The sequence below is a fragment of the Homarus americanus genome, unplaced genomic scaffold (genome assembly GCF_018991925.1).
Source record: "Homarus americanus isolate GMGI-L3 unplaced genomic scaffold, GMGI_Hamer_2.0 scaffold103, whole genome shotgun sequence".
In the NCBI taxonomy this organism is placed as follows: domain Eukaryota; kingdom Metazoa; phylum Arthropoda; class Malacostraca; order Decapoda; family Nephropidae; genus Homarus; species Homarus americanus.
Window position 1 is genome coordinate 8,291 of NW_024755023.1, and position 16,588 is coordinate 24,878.

The 16,588-nt window shown below is 39.1% G+C and overlaps 1 long non-coding RNA gene across 1 annotated transcript; it reads left to right on the plus strand.

The window, feature by feature from the left end:
- Positions 1 to 8,002: 8,002 nt before the first annotated feature.
- Positions 8,003 to 15,848, plus strand: LOC121856141. Its single transcript, XR_006086908.1, has 2 exons — positions 8,003 to 8,210; positions 15,659 to 15,848. It is a non-coding gene; the product is annotated as an uncharacterized LOC121856141 (long non-coding RNA).
- The last annotated feature ends 740 nt before the right edge of the window (positions 15,849 to 16,588 follow it).

Sequence of the window (16,588 nt, forward strand, 5' to 3'; positions counted from 1 at the left end):
GTGATATTACAAAGGTGGTACTCAAGCTATCTAACCAGGAGCGAACTCGTAACTATGGCTTTAAATTAGAAAATTTAAATTTACGCTCGAGATAGGTAAACATTGGTTTAGAAATAGAGTAGTGGATGAGTGGAACAAGTTACCAAGCATTACCATTAACTCGAACACGCTGAATAGCTTTAAACATAGTGTTATCGCCACTGTCTTCAGCTACAGTGCTGGTATGTGTTGTCATTAAATCTTTCAAGCTGTGACCTCGCCAGATGTAGAAGTGTTTACAGACAAGTCCTGGTTCTCTGAGTGGACTGTCTTCGGCGGGTAGTGGTGCTTCACACCCCGCCATGAGAAGGATCACCCTCTCTAGTGATGCTGTGAAGGCCAGCCCTCTGCTCGCACTGGTGAACACCGACTCACAATCCTGTCCGAGAATTTGTGCTGGGACAATTTGCGCAGTACTGTTGTCTCTTGGAACACCATACTAATCAGCATGGACTCGCACTTGTATGTACAGCCTAAGTGATAACATACCCCTCAGTACTGAAATATTTTGACTAATTATGCCTACTCGTTTCTGCCTTTCAGGAGTAATAAGACAATGCAGAATGAAGCATAACTAAGATTAATAGTTATGAACTTTTTGTTATGTCACTATGTTTAATAAATTGTAATTAAGATAAAATTGCATGAGACTAACTAATTATGTATCAGATGGATCACCATGTTTTGACCACATCAATAAATATTGAATGTGACAAAAGGCAGGTTTCAATCATTCCTTTTGACTTGGCCGTCACCTTAAGTGTATGATATGGACACAAAGTAGTACCTTCAGCTGTGTATTATTATATTACTCTTATATTACTCCATTAATTATGTATAGTAAAGTATTCCAGAACATGTATTAATTCTATGTAATATTCCATTTATTGTGCACCATATTATGTATATAAATTATCATATTTACATTGTATGTATTCAGCTTGTGAATGCTGGCATCTGTTCATCCCAGCGCGCAGTAATACATAGATAGATAGAGGAGTGAAGACAGAGTCTTTGTGGTGTGGAAGCGAGCTCCTGGGTCCCTCTGTATAGATATTTCTCCCGTACGAGAATAGAACCTACTTTTAAGATAACAAGTGTTTGTATATACCCTCAGTAGTATAGAACATTTTGTGGGTATTCAAGACGAACGTCAGATGGCGCAGTGATTATTTCTCAGTGAGATACAGTGGACCAAGCCTTCCCGCCCAGACTCTGTTAATGGCGTCTCGTCTTCAGCTTCACGATCGACAGCAAGACTATTACAAGCCTCTAGACTTAGTGTTGTGTAGTGCTATGCTGTGTACAGTGCTGTGCTGTGAAGTGAAGTGTTTTGTGAAGTGCTGTGTTGTGTATTTAAATCATAATTGTCAGTGCAAGTTGCGGTCAGATGACTAAGGGAGCGGCCCGACAGTACGTGCTCTCCTGTCTCTGGTCTGAGGGTAACTAACCGACCAGCGCTCGATGCTGCCCAGTTGCTCCTACGTCTGGCAGCGCGCCTAGTCTCTCCCGGCAACCCGCAAGACACACACACACACACACACGCATTCACCTTATATTAAATTCTTGTGACTTACTGTAGACTTCTGTAATTCTGTGCTTAGATTACGAGGGGCTGACCTGGTCTTTTGCACAGATAGAGTACAGAAGCAGTCGGCATGTCTCACAGGGATCAAAATGATACCCTGGACGATGGGGTTACGAGTTTTAGTGTGGGAGACCTCTCCCCACTCTCGCTCAGGCCCCACTCTCCCCACAGTGACAACGCCAAGTCACCCACAGAATCTCCTCGCTCATCGCGAGCCAGCTCTCCTGCAATGCATGCGTCCACAGATCTCCTTCAACTGATAAAGTGGATGGAAACTTCTCGACGCCAGGACGATATTGCAAGGAGAGAAGAGGAAGAAATTCGGTACAAAGAGTCTGAAAGACGGCGCCACAAAGAGGAACAACGACGCAGAGAACTCGAAGACATACGTAGAAGTGAGGATGACCTGAGAAGAAGGGAAGATCAAGCCAGATTTGAAGTCTTGATTTCTCTGTTAGCCTCCCCACAACGATCTACCGTACAAGATTCGTCTGCTACTACTGACGTTGATGCGACTAGAGGTACTGGTACCTCATTTCCCAGAGTCGGATCAACAACACCTCAAAAGGCTGCAGTACAGACGCCTCCCTCTCTGATGTCTGACGCTTCTTATCAGATGTTTCGGGAATGGCGTCGACGTTGGCAAGACTACGCAACAATGGTTGACTTGTCAAGTTTATCACAGCCGAAACAAATGATACAGCTTCGTATGTGCTTGTCCTTAGAGACACAACGTACTCTCGAGCACACACTTCAAGTGCCTCCTACGACAACTCTGACGGTAGAGGCCGTGCTCGACAAGTTGCAGGAACACGTCAAGGGACAGCGCAACGAAGCACTCAGAAGAAGAGAACTCCTCCAATGTAAGCAGCTTGATGGAGAATCTTTTGACGCATTTTTTGTAAGGCTCAAAAGGTGTTCAGAGGAAGTTGATGTTTGTCCTGGACATTCTCAAGTCTGTGAAGAGACACAACTCAAGACAATCATTTTAAAGGGTGTCCGAGATGAAGAGCTAGTTCAGCGTCTCATTTCCCTTGACCCCACTTCCTCCCTTCAAGATGTTGTTACAAAATGTCGAGCGTACGAGGCCGCCAGGTGTGCGACTTCAGCTTTACGCTCACAACCTGACCAGGTGAGGGCAGTGTCTTCCTACAGAAAGGGTAAGAAGCAGCAAGGTAACCCCACCCCTCACCCTCCAGCTACACCTTCAGCAGCAGCTTTGTGTAACAGCTGTGCGAGACAGCATAATGCCTCCCAGTGCCCAGCTGCTCAAAGCGTGTGCAGAAGTTGCGACCGCCAGGGTCACTGGGCTTACACAGTCAAGTGCCCTGCTAGCAAAGTTCAGTGCAGACTTTGTGGTCGTGTGGGCCATTATGACAAATGTTGTCGTAAGAAGACACATAAAGGACACCACCTAGGATCCAAGAAGTCATCCTCAGGTAGTGCTGGCGCGCCCCCTCCTTCTGGCAAGCATCAAGACGCTGTGTTCAGTCATTCCTGCCGTTGTGTACTCCAGATGGGGAAGCACTTCACTCCTGAAGATCGTCACTAGGGACGGACCGTCTAGATATCTGAACGACCTTCTTATAAGACCCAATAATTTATTTGCCTGATTTACCTTCTTCTCACAATGGCCCGAGAACTTCAGCTCATTGTCAACATACACACCTAGGTCCTTCTCACACACAGTCTCAACTAGTACATTTTCTTCATCCCGTTGGGACATATGGTACGCCTCCTTACCGTTGGTACGCCCCAGGTGCATCCTCTTACACTTCGTGACATTGAATCTCAGCAGCCATTCCTTCGACCATTCCTGGAGCCCACAGAGGTCCTTCTGCAGCTCTTCACAGTCCGCTTGGTTCTTAATTTCCCGAAATAACTTGGCGTCATCGGCAAACATTTGTATGGAGGAGTGTACAACGTCAGGCATATCATTTATGAAACAAACAAACAACAGCGGGCCCAATACACTACCCTGCGGTACCCCACTTGTTACAGGTACAGATGACGATTTCGTGCCATTAATCACCACACATTGCTTGCGGTCATGTAGAAAGTCTTCTATCCACGCTAGGACATTTCCCCGAATTCCGTACCCTTCCAGTTTGATTTTCAGCCTTTCGTGGGGTACACTGTCGAAAGCCTTGGCAAAATCTAGGTAAATATTGTCGATATTACCACCCCGTTCTAGAATATGGGTCCAAATATCCAATACCTTGAGCAATTGTGTCAAGCAAGAGCGCCCCGGCATAAAACCGTGTTGGCAATCTTTTACAAGGTTGTTTCGTAGTAGATGTTCCATCGCTGCATCTCTGATAATACTCTCAAGTACTTTACATATTATGCTGGTCAGGCTCACCGGTCTATAGTTGTTCGTGGAGTGCCTATCGCCCTTCTTGAAGATAGGACTCACATAAGCCACTTTCCATTCACTGGGGACCATTTGTTCATCCAGGCATTTACAAAACAGAATCTTCAGGGGCTCTGCAAGCTCGTTGCACAGCTCCCTTAGCACTCTAGGATGCACCATGTCAGGTCCAGGACTCTTATGGACCTTTAGCCTGGACAGTTTATTTCTAATACCCTCTTCTGTGAACACAATGTGGGTCAGTGCTGTGTCGAACCGTCTGTCCTCAAACGCAGGAAGGTTAGTTGCATCCTCTCTTGTGAACACTGAGGAAAAGAAGCTGTTCAATGCCTCAGCTTTATCCTGGTCAGAATCTGCGTAACTACCATCTTCAAGCCTCAGGTCTGATACTCCTACTCGCGTTTTCAATTTCGACTTTGCATAGCGGTAAAACGCCTTTGGGTTTGACTTGACCTCGCGTGCAACCAGCCTTTGGAACTCCTTTTCAGCCCTCCTACACTCTATCTTTGCTTGGTTTCTGGCTCTTGCATACATCCTCCTGTCTTGCTCATCGTTTGACCCAACCCACGTCTTGAATTTCTGGGTTTTCTTCTTAATTTTGTCGACCGCCGCATGGTTCATGTGTAGGGATCCCCTCGTATTCCTAGAAGCACTGGGTTTGGTCTTGGGTATATATTTATCGATCAAATGGGTCATTTTACTAGTTATGATATTCAGCGTAGTGTCTGCGTTCTTGTACCTTAATAAGTCAGGCCAGTTGATACCCCTCATCTCTTCCCTCATCCCATTGTAATTTCCCTTGTAATATTTGCACCTTGGCCTGGCCTTATCTTGAACTAGGTAACAGTTAAATCTGAATGACAACACTGTATGGTGACTGGTGCCAACTGGGGCAAGGTGTTCCAGTTTGGCCACCATACCCTCCTCGTTTGTTATGATGAGGTCAAGTGGCTTGGGTGTTTGCTCCCCTCTGTAATGTGTCGGGTCTCTCACATGTTGGAACAGAAAATTATCTCTCAGAGTTTCTACAAAAAGAGTAGCAGGATTATTCAAGTCATTCGGGGTTGACTCGTTTCTCCAGTCGATGTCGCCATAGTTAAAGTCCCCCATGATAAGGAGGTGGCTGGGGTTGAGCATCGCCGCATTGTTTATTAAGGTTCTTAAGTTCCTTTGATTTAGTGGGCCACAGTTCGGGGATCTGTAGATACACCCGACGATAAGTAAGTCCCCTCCCTTTAATTTAATTTTACACCACTTGGACTCTTCAAAAACATCCTCTCCCTGTACCCTCGCCTGGCTGGCTCTAAGGTCTTGCCTAGCGTAGATAACCACACCCCTCCTGCAGGATTCTTGAGTTAGGTTCGTAAATGAGTCATATCCAGCAATACTGAACTCACATTCCTCTGGGTCGATTCTCCTGTTCTTGTACAACAGTTCTACAACTCCTACAATATCTGGTTGGTGTACTCTTAGTAGTGTTTCAAACTCCTCCCTCTTATCAAGGAACGTGTCGGTATTAGTGTACATGACATTCAAGCCAGAATTTGTTCTCGGTAACGTCTCTGCTCTTAGTAATAAACCCGCTCCACCCACATTCTCAGAAGCTGCAGCATTTGCTAAGTACACTGTATTTTGCAGGGTGTGGTTAAAAATGTCATTGTTTACACGGCGCTCGTTCCCTCCTGTCCGGTAGGCTGAGCTGGTGCCGCCTCCCGGGTGGGGGGTTGAGTGGGTGGAGGGTGCACTGCTGCCCCCTGGCCCTGTGTCGGCACACTTGTTTCCACTACCCTCCCCCTGAGTATAACCCATGTGCACCTGTCCCCGTTCCTCCTCGACTCCTCCCTCTTCTGCTTCAAGTCCAGCAGGAGCTTCTTGTGCTGTTCCCTCTGCATTACCGTGCGGTCTGGGTGAATAAATACATCCCGAAATGCCTCGCTCCTTGCTAAGTTTTTTGCCTGCCGGATAACTTGCCATTTTTCCTCCTCACTCCCTAGTGTGATCCTGAGGGGGCGAGGCTTAGCCCCCTGCTTTTGTCCCAGTCTCCTCACATCCTGAGGGGTTGCTGGAATCTTCAGAACCTCTGTGCAAATATTTTGAAACAGCACCTTGTCGTGTGTTTCCTTACTCACAGTTCCCTCTGCCTGGCTCTCTGGGACTCCAAAAACTATTACATTGTTCCTGCGCTGGAGCCGTTCCTGGTGTTCCTCCTCTCCCCTAACAGTAGGTGCGTTAATTTTCATTTCTTCGACACACTTTTTCAGAGTCCCAATCTGCTGTAGAACCTGTACTGATTCTGCATTACTCTCCGCCCCCCCCCGTGGCCCTCCTAATACGTCCGCATAACTCCTCTTAGCAACCACCTCCATTCTATTAGCTACTTCCTCAGTCTTAGCAAGGATCTCTTTCTCAACTTGCTCCAGTTTGTCAACCAGCAGGGCTCCTGCTTCATCTATTTTCGTCCCTAGAGAACTCGTTCCCTTATGGATTGCAATCGCTTCATTCACCTTGACTATGCAGCCAGGGCAATACCAGCAACAGCCATCAAGCTTTACGGCAGTTAGTAACCTCCTAAACGCTGCATTAGTTAGGCCTGCATCCTCCATATCCGACGTCTCCCTGCAGTAATCACATATCAAACTCATGGTTGTTGTTGTTGTGGGGGGGGGGGTGCAGACTGTGTATAAATCTACACCTATTTCAAAGAAAATAAAGAGAGAAAAAGTACTTAGCTACTCTCTGTTGCCTATGGAGTTGTCGTCTGCGACTGCGTACACTGTATCTCCCTGTGAATGGTGTATTGTAGGCACAGTTTCAGTCCTTGAGAAAGCACACAATCAACATAAAATTTAAAGTCTCTGTGGCACCTATGACACGACTTGGTTTCAGCTGGCACGGTGCCTTTCCAGCTTGCTTGCTAGTGAGCGCTCACTTTAAGTTATTTACAACTTCAGCGGTCACTGATGACACTATGAACTATCACTGTGTACACTGTATCTCCCTGTGAGTGGTGTATTATAAACACAGATTCAGTCCTTGAGCAAGCACACAACAAAATAAAATTTAAAGTCTCTGTGGCACCTATGACCCGCCCGCCCGGACTGCTCCTCCAGTTTGGGTTACGTTACTTAAACCCAAATAATAAATATATGTGAACGGCCTGGCTAATTGGACACTCCAGCCGATTCATCAGATAGAAGGGAGAAGGAATCGGAACAATTACTACAAGTGAGAGGTGAGAGTAGAGAGATGCCCCGGGCATCAACCTCAGAACTAAACAACATTGATATTACCAACACGTGCCCTTACAATCAGTAATATCATTCTAGATGTAACAACATATTTTATCACCCAATATATGAGTGCATAAAACAATAAAATAATACACAGATCAAGTTATGAAATAATAAAAGAATATTTACTTCTATCCTCTTGGCAGTACAGCTCAAACACTGTTTCAATTATAAAAGTTAACCTTCGCAAATTAATGTAAACTTAGAGCACTAATTTTCATAGCCGAGGTGCACCGTAACAGAGACTAATGAATATATATGTAAAATTATCGCCCAAGGAAAGTATATAAAGTAATTTTTGGGGTTACTAGGGGGGGGGGGTTGAGAACGGATCAGTGTTATAATACTACCACGAACTAGTTTATTTAATGCTTAACATCAACTAACTAAGATTTACCTAACGTAACTACCTGATGATAGTTTATTATTACTTAGTGTTACTATAACTACCTAATGATAGTTTATTATTACTTAGTGTTACTATAACTACCTGATAATAGTTTATTATTACTTAGTGTTACTATAACTACCTGATAATAGTTTATTATTACTTAGTGTTACTATAACTACCTAATGATAGTTTCTTATTACATAGTGTTACTATAACTACAAATGATAGTTTATTATTACTTAGTGTTCAGTTTATAAAACAGTAAGAAGTATATGTAATACAATTATAAAAAGGTGTATCAGTAGCAGAGTAAAGTTTTTTTTTCAGATAATATTAAGTATATAATAATAACTGTTTAAACTATGTGATGTTAGTTTATAATTATTATATTAGGTGAAGTTGAGTTGCAAGATGTTCGTGGTAAGTTATTAACAGTGTTCATCGCCTCACTTGTAAACATTAAGTCGACTAAAATGTGTTACTTAAAATAAAAACTTGGAGGATTTAATACTTAACTACGTCATTAACACTGTGAGTTGTTTATTAAATTATGTATGACTTATATATACAGTTTATGATAAAGGTGTAGATAACGGCTACCACCAGAAGGAGTTTGTTGAATTGGTTAGAATTTAGTCTACAAAAATAATACTGTATGATACTAAACCTGACCTAACATACCCATAGTTGGGTATGTTAGGTCACGTTTTATTAGGTTCTACACAATAATATGATATTAAACCTGACCTAACATACCCATAGTTGGGTATGTTAGGTCAGGTTTTATTAGGTTCTGCACAATAATATCATGATATTAAACCTGACCTAAGATAACCATAGTTGGGTATGTTAGGTCAGGTTTTATTATTTTCTACACAATAATATATTAAACCTGACCTAACATACCCAATTATGGGTATGTTAGGTCAGGTTTTATTAGGGTCTGCCCAATAATATCATGATATTAAACCTGACCTAACATACCCAACTATGGGTATGTTAGGTCAGGTTTTATTATTTTCTACACACTAATATCATGATATTAAACCTGACCTAACATACCCATAGTTGGGTATGTTAGGTCAAGATTTATTAGGTTCTACACAATAATGTTATGATATTATACCTGACCTAATTTGCTTCATGTTACTAAATCTCAAGAGGTTATTTCCTCCTCTGAATATTGATGTGGTGCATGTTTCTTGCTTATGTCAGAGATGTTTTTATATTGAGTCAACTAACTTTCTCTAGAGAGGATGTACTTTTATCATCCAAAGTTTCAGTGCCAGGAGAGTTGTTCCTCACGTATGATGACATCTTCTGTTTAGGGGGAGGGATGAGCTCAGGTGTCTGGAAAGAAAGTCACAATTTGGGTTAGAAAAAGTCAGGGATATAAACTCATCATTTAAATAGCCTAAATAATGTTAAGTTAGGTTAAGGTTTGTGACTTTTTCCTACATTCTGGGATAATGACACATCATGGAGAACCAGATCATTGTGTTCACTCAGTAAAGGTTTATTGATTCATCCAAGTACTGTACCCAGGTCCACACTGACACTTCCCTGGCCGAACCTCCATCTAATGTATGAATGTTTACAAGATGAAAACAGCACTTTGAAGCATGTGGGTGATGTGTAATGGTATTTTAACTGGTATGGTTGTTTTAATACATAGAGTGCAAATCTGTTGAAGAAGTACTCTTCAAATATATACATGGAACAGATGACAGCTGGTTTGGTATGATACTAATTGCTTTAATTAAGTTCTGAACTTTTAAGTGGCAGGTCTTGATGTAAACACTTCTTGGCATTTTCTGTTTTATTGCTGAGAGGTTTATATGCAGCTATAATCTGAGAGAATATTATGTGAATAATCTCCAGGGAAGTGTTGTGAATATCACTTCTATTAAGTGTGAACTTTCCTGTCTAGTGGTATGGAGAGAACTGCCCCTCTCTGGGGTGTGAGAGAGTGGTAGCGAGCGAGCATTGTTTACTGAATCCACTGACCCTGGCTTGAGCCCAGCGATAGATGCAACCTCTGTGATCTAGTCATAAACAATATGGTGAATCACTTGTTGAATAATTTAATGAAATACTTGGAGTTAGGGGTATATTTATATTAAGCAAAGTGCTGTTACAATTTTGTAAACCAACCAAACCTGTCTTAACCTATTGTGAAGACCGTGTATTGTAATGCTGTACTGTACTACCTTTTTTGTAGATATTAGTAATTAATAAGGACTGAGTCACATAGGTAATGCAGTGAATATTATTCTTTATAAGTAAGAATTATTTATTTGCTACATTGTACAGAAATTTATAACAATCTGATGTTGTGACTTCACTCTCCCTTCACTTGCTGAACAGGGGCCGGATACTCAAAAACATTTATGGGACTGTATGTCGTTGTGTAGCCCGTAACTGGACTTACAGTCTCAGATTGGCATACCTAAAACACAGATGGTATACTCAAAACAAATATTTGACATCGAACTCCGTAAGTTAAAGCAAGTAACTTACATCAGCCCCTGAGGTTGTGTAACACTCTCAACCCGGATGTACTGTAGTAGTCACTAATTCCCGATTGTATAAAAAATAATAATAATATATGTTGTAATAATGCTTGTTAGACTTGTTTTATCATAGAATAATGAAGAAAATGTTTTGTACATCAACATACTGAAATATAATATTTCACTTTGTCTTTTTGGTAACTTTTTTGTTGTATAATAAGAGGCTTTGAGTGTTTGTATTTGTCGCAGTTTGGAAGAGACGCATCTTTTGTCTTCTTACAAATTATAAAGTATTTTTTGCCAAAACAGAAGGTTTATATTGTTCACACTTAGGGTAAAAATATGTTTTATGACTGAGTAAACTTGCAGATAGAACTTATTAATGTTGTATAGCCAGAAATATCCCTCGGTAATGAAAGCCAAATATGAGGTCAAGTGAACATTCCTGCCAAGACTTCGCTTTGTTTTTCTAATATGCAACCAGTAGCCTCAGCCTATTTTCTATTTTATATGGCTTATGATAACATGAAAGGCTATAAATTTCCATAGGCTAGCCAAAATTAAATGATATTAGGCATAAAATATGGATTGCAATTACCTTGATTAATGGGGGCCTATATAACTGCTTTTTCAGTCTTTGGCCAATTAAAGGTTAAACGTGGGGCCTACTTAATTTAGTTAGAACATGAGGAATATTTAAATAAGAAATTATACCAATAGATTATAGGTTTCGTGTGGTTTGGTTATGTTATGTTATGTTATGGTATGGTATGGTATGTTAGGTTAGAGAATGTGTACATGGTTTTTTTGGTGTGTGTCAGGCTGTCAGTGAGACACTTTGTCTAGCAACTACCTTAGGCCTAGTTCCAGACTTTTCATGAACAGTATCATAGGGTAGAGTATTAATTTAAGAAAATTTACGGCTAATCCGATATATTTTCATGTTTTAAATTGTTGTTTTTTGTATGAACTTGAAGACAAATTCAGACCAAATGACCCAAACATTGAAAGGAAAACACCATGTTCTAGGCTAAATGAGTAATTTAAGAGAAGTGATTTGTCATTTAGGTTAGGCAAGGTTATACTATCATTAACCAATTAATTTGAAATTGCCCAGAATAAGGCCAACATTAGGCCCGTGGTTATTTACCCAACTTCTATTATGGGTAAAACGCCCAATACTGTGTTATTGTAGGGTTACGTGATGTTGTCTCACACTCAGGATGGGTTGGAGAAAGGAAACTCTTAATGGTGGTTTCTTATATAAAATATATTATATACAAAACAGTCTGGTGCTGGGAAGTTGTTGCTTGGAAGAGGAGTTGCTGCATGGTAGAGTAACCACTACAAGATTTCGGTTAGCCGGAACAATTGGTAAAGAGCACTTCCGTGAATGAGAGTTTTCCCGTTAACGAGATGATTATCTCAAATCAAGAAAATATCCCTCGTCCCTCGAATTTTTATGGTAATGGAAGAATGTTCTCAGTAGTTCCTGAAATTGCCCATTACATCATCTCTCGAACCCAGAAATATATCCCCCATCTCCGGAATTTTTTCGGTTATCTGGGAAGCTTTTCTCATAATTTTCAGGAAAATGTGCCCCTTTGAAAATCATTACCTAAGCCATAAGTTTCCTGCAAAATCATGCTTTGGGAATTAATTACGGCTTTCAGAAAGTTCCGGGTTTCAGGGATTCCGGCTAACGGAGATATTACTAACTAAGAAAATGAACACAGGACAAAAGACTCTACGGCTCCTGAGAATGCTGCTGTTCCTGCCAGAAAGCAGTTTCAAATGCGAGTATGTGACAGACAAGAGGCAATAGGATATCTTTTAAATGCTTTTAACACTCTTATTTACTTTCATACTGAACAATTTTATTCATTTTTAAATGAGTACAGAGATTTTAACACGCTGTGCATTTTTAAGTATTTTAACCCTAATGCCAGGCAAAACCTTAAGGCCGTAATTTTTTTTTTCTTAGGCATAACCCTTCTTTTGTAGGCCTAATGATAAGACGTTGAATAAGTTAGTATCAACATAAAAACACTACTGTTTAATAATTATTTTTTATTGCAGTATAGAGGTAATGCCAATAAAGCATACATTGAATTAACTTTTATTTTCAATATACTGTACCTAATAAAATAAACTTTATAGAAAATACAGAAAATAAATGGCTTTCTTTTACCTTCATAAGATAAACATTTTATATAGGAAGATAAAATATGAACTATATCCTTAAGCAAATTTGATTCCAATACAGTATACTTTTAATACTACTAAATACCAAAGGCACTAAAGTTTGTGAAAACAAAAATCATTATATAAAACATATTTGAGAAATTGAAACAATAAAAAATATTGCCACTGTTTGCTTCTTAAACTACACAATTTGACGTGGGTCACCACATCGTTGTGAAAAATTAATACAACTACTGTTAATTGTTGCCATTTTTAAGATTTAAAAATGGAATACAGTATAATTTTCATATGTCTAGAATTACTGAAGGAACTCTCATGACTAGAATGTACCTGCATCAATACCCGTATATTAAAAGAAACTTATAACCAAATACTGTACTACTATAAGTAATAAAGAAAACAAATAGCAAACTCTTGGCTTGTTAAGCTATACAATTTAGCATGAGACAGCACATCCTTATGAAAGAACCAATGCAACAACTTGCTCTTTGGAGAATAATGTGTGCTAAATAGCAGTGATTACAGTAGGCTGTTGGTGAATTTGCACCATTATTTCTGTTTCAACCTACTTGAATCATACATTAAAAAAATACAAATTAATTAATAAAACAGGTTGAACTAGAAATTAACTACGTATTACAAAATAAAGGAACCTTTAAAAAATAAAAATAAGTACATGAGTCTGTTTTCAAAGCTATACATTTGATTGTGGTATGAACTTTTACCCAAAACCTGGGTAAACATTATCCGTAGTAGCACTGCAACACATGTTATTAGTTAACAAGTGTGTATATCCTCAGTCAGCAAGATAGTTAGAGAATCCTCTTTCTCTTGAACGGTCCTAAACATAGATTCCTCGATGGAATGAATAGCCGTAAACCTAGCTCCTGAGGGTCCTGGGGTTTGTTCTCTTTCTTCTTCTGGAAAGAAGTGTATAATAGTTTGATTGAAGTCTATGTTAAGGGTATAATTAAAATATATAAATATAGAAAAAAAATGGTCGGAAAAATAGTGTTGACCATCTAAAAATATTTGTATAAAATATTTTTATATGTAAATATAAGCTAAGCTAAACATAGTTACAATATTATAAATTGATTTAATTATAATATACGACATTTAGTTCCAGGCGTTAAATTTCTTATATTTGCTCTTCTCAATTTTTTCCATTCACATACGAGTTATAACAACATTTAATATCTAACTTAGGGAAGCAATACGCCAGCTATAAATTTAACTAACTTAATAATGTTGCTTATTTTTAAAAAAATATGCAAAAAAATAAGTATACTGTATTCCAAAAGTAAGATAATAGTGAAAAAATAGTACCAAAATTATTTTTGGAAATAAAAACAAGGACAGAAAAGAACAAAATATATCAAGGGGTTGGAAAAGTATGTTGAGTGAATTACCATCAAAAAGTTCCTCACTTTCCAAAATCGCTGGAATTCCATGTGTAAAGGCTGGATCTAAGAGTTGAAGAACTGCTTCGTCAATTGCAGTGTATGTACAGGGTATTTTCAATTTGGGGGCAGCCTCCTTCAAGAGAAAAAAACAATAAAAACTTTCTTACTGTGAGCTGTGGTTACATACACTGTACACAACTATGTTATATATACACTAGTACTATGTTAGAAAGGAATCTATTGAAATAGTTCCAAACATTATAACCTAACCTATCATTGTAGCTGTAGTCCCCAAAATTCTCCTGTATCTTTGTCAAAAGTTAATTAAATTTACTGTAACAATCAATAAATGGTAAAATAAGTCAAAAATGTTAATAGCAGCCAGAATTTTTCAACCTGTATTACTTGTAAATGCATAAGATAGAACATCATTGCCTATAAGCCTAACAAAGTAAGATTTGCATATTAATGTAGACCAAATATGAATTTAAATCATTTGATGACTCAAAATTAACGACAAAAAAAACATGAGGAATTCTATAGTAAGCTACATATTATCACCTTCATTACCGTCAAAAATAACGTAATTACTAATATGTATTTTATAACAGTAACCAAACCTACCTATCCTAACTTCATTACCAACGGGAGGCCTCCGCCACCCTGGACCACCAAGAAGAATATTAAATATCTCTGTTCCATGTCATTTACGACGCAATGATTAGTGTCATAAAATTGTCTCAACTACTGTATATGATAGGTATATTAAGCAAATCCAAAAATTGTGGGGCAAAAATTAGCAGTAATACCGACTAGCCTTTGGGTTCATTTATCGGCGGTACAGTTTTTACTATTTATTCACATGGCAAACTTCGAAGAATTATGTTTCTTTTAATGAATGTGCTCATATAAGGAAAATATGTGCATTAATTCACGATGAAAAGCCACCATACACTACTTCCTTGAGTTTACAATCACCTCAAATCATAGCAAGCCTCAGAAAAAACAGAGTTAAGTTTGTTTCATAGTGGCAATCAATACCTAGGCTAACAATATTATGACTTACCTGTTCCACCTGTATATTTATTATCTTACTTTTACTTTTTACTTTTATCCTCTTCGCCACTGATCAGCTCGCTAGGCGCCCGGGTGATCGGTCACGTCTGTCACATACTGTTGAGTGTTGTGCTGTTTTTTCTTAACGCTGACACGTAAATTGTTGGGCAGCCACAACATTCACTGCCTTTACTACTTCTTACCAGGCATGATTCTTCAATTTGATTGTACATCTCGAGTCCAATTTCCCTAAAAATATTTTCTTTCTTTTGGCGACTTCACACACCATGGCGCATACTTCAGTCTCACTGAAATTTGGTCGTTTCTTCAGGTGGTTGTCCTTCCATCTTTTGTTTACAAACTAATATCACGTGCATCGCTCTCAGCTGATTTCTCCTTCTCTTGTGATTGGTTGATGATTTTGTTAACTGAGCGCTCATTGGCCAACTAGCTCCTGCACTGACATCTACCTTCCGACAAGAGAACTTAATTTACAGGGTAAACACTAGAGTTATGAAAACTTACGAAAGGCTTACGGAACTGTAATAAAATTTTGAGTATGCTAAATTTACGGTACTGTAAAGATTCGACAATATATGGTACTGTATCATGCTGAAAGACTTAACTTATGAGGTGTTTTGAGTATCCGGCCCCAGTTCTGTAGGATTTATTGCTCTTTGTGGAAAGTAATTTTTTCCTCCCAAAGTCTTGAGTAGCTGGGCACTTCCTTGACACTTGGAATGACACAAGGTAGCTCCTGCAAGATGCACATTATAAAATCGTTTCCACATTATTTCAGATATAAAGATGCGAGTGGATGGACATAAGAAAGATACAGGAGGCCATCCCACACAAACATCTTCCACCACAACACAAGATTAAAGCTGTATAAAACAGGAGGCAGAACAATTCCTCACAACTGTACAATAAGTCAGTACAGTATGAGGATTAGTGAACATCTTCAAAAGAACATTGTAAGCAAGATTAAGGTAAATTGTCAACTCTCCAAGTCTTAAGTTACAAATTTGAAAGGCAAGTTGGTGTTCTAGGAAACAGTGAGAATAAAAAGAACATTCACACAAGTGAATCTTCTCCTGAAAATACCAATTAAGTGGTGCACTGTGTTATATATTGTTTAAATACAGTATGATGAGTGTTGCAATGTTTCTACCTAAACAACTACCTTGTGACTCTTATGCCTGTGTACACTGCTGATAAACGTTCCATTATATAAATGCGACAAGTGTTTGTCTGCCGTGCTTGTATACTGGTGAGACAAAGTTCACTTGTAAATATTCCTCATACAATAGTGAGCTCAAGAACCGCATACATGTGCAGAATTATTAATGCAAATTTAGCTGTGAAGAGTGGATAACTTTTTTATACAGTCAAAAGTTACCCAAAAGTGTGTACACTGAGGGAAATATTTTCTAGTATGGAGTGTTGTAAAGTTTGTAAAAGATGGCCCAGTTTATGAATCAAATAGCTGGACATGGTGGCCAAAATAATTATGAGTGTGTACAGTGTGGTGATTTATTTTACAGTAGTGATTCTCTGAAGATGCATACCTGTATGGCCGAACACATTGATGAGATAAATATTAAGTATGAAGAAGTTGATGAAAGTTTTAACAGTAACTTTGATGTGACACAACATGTGACTGTTGATGAGAAAGATATTAAGTGTGAAGAGTTTGATGAAAGTTTTAACAGTAACTATGATGTGACAC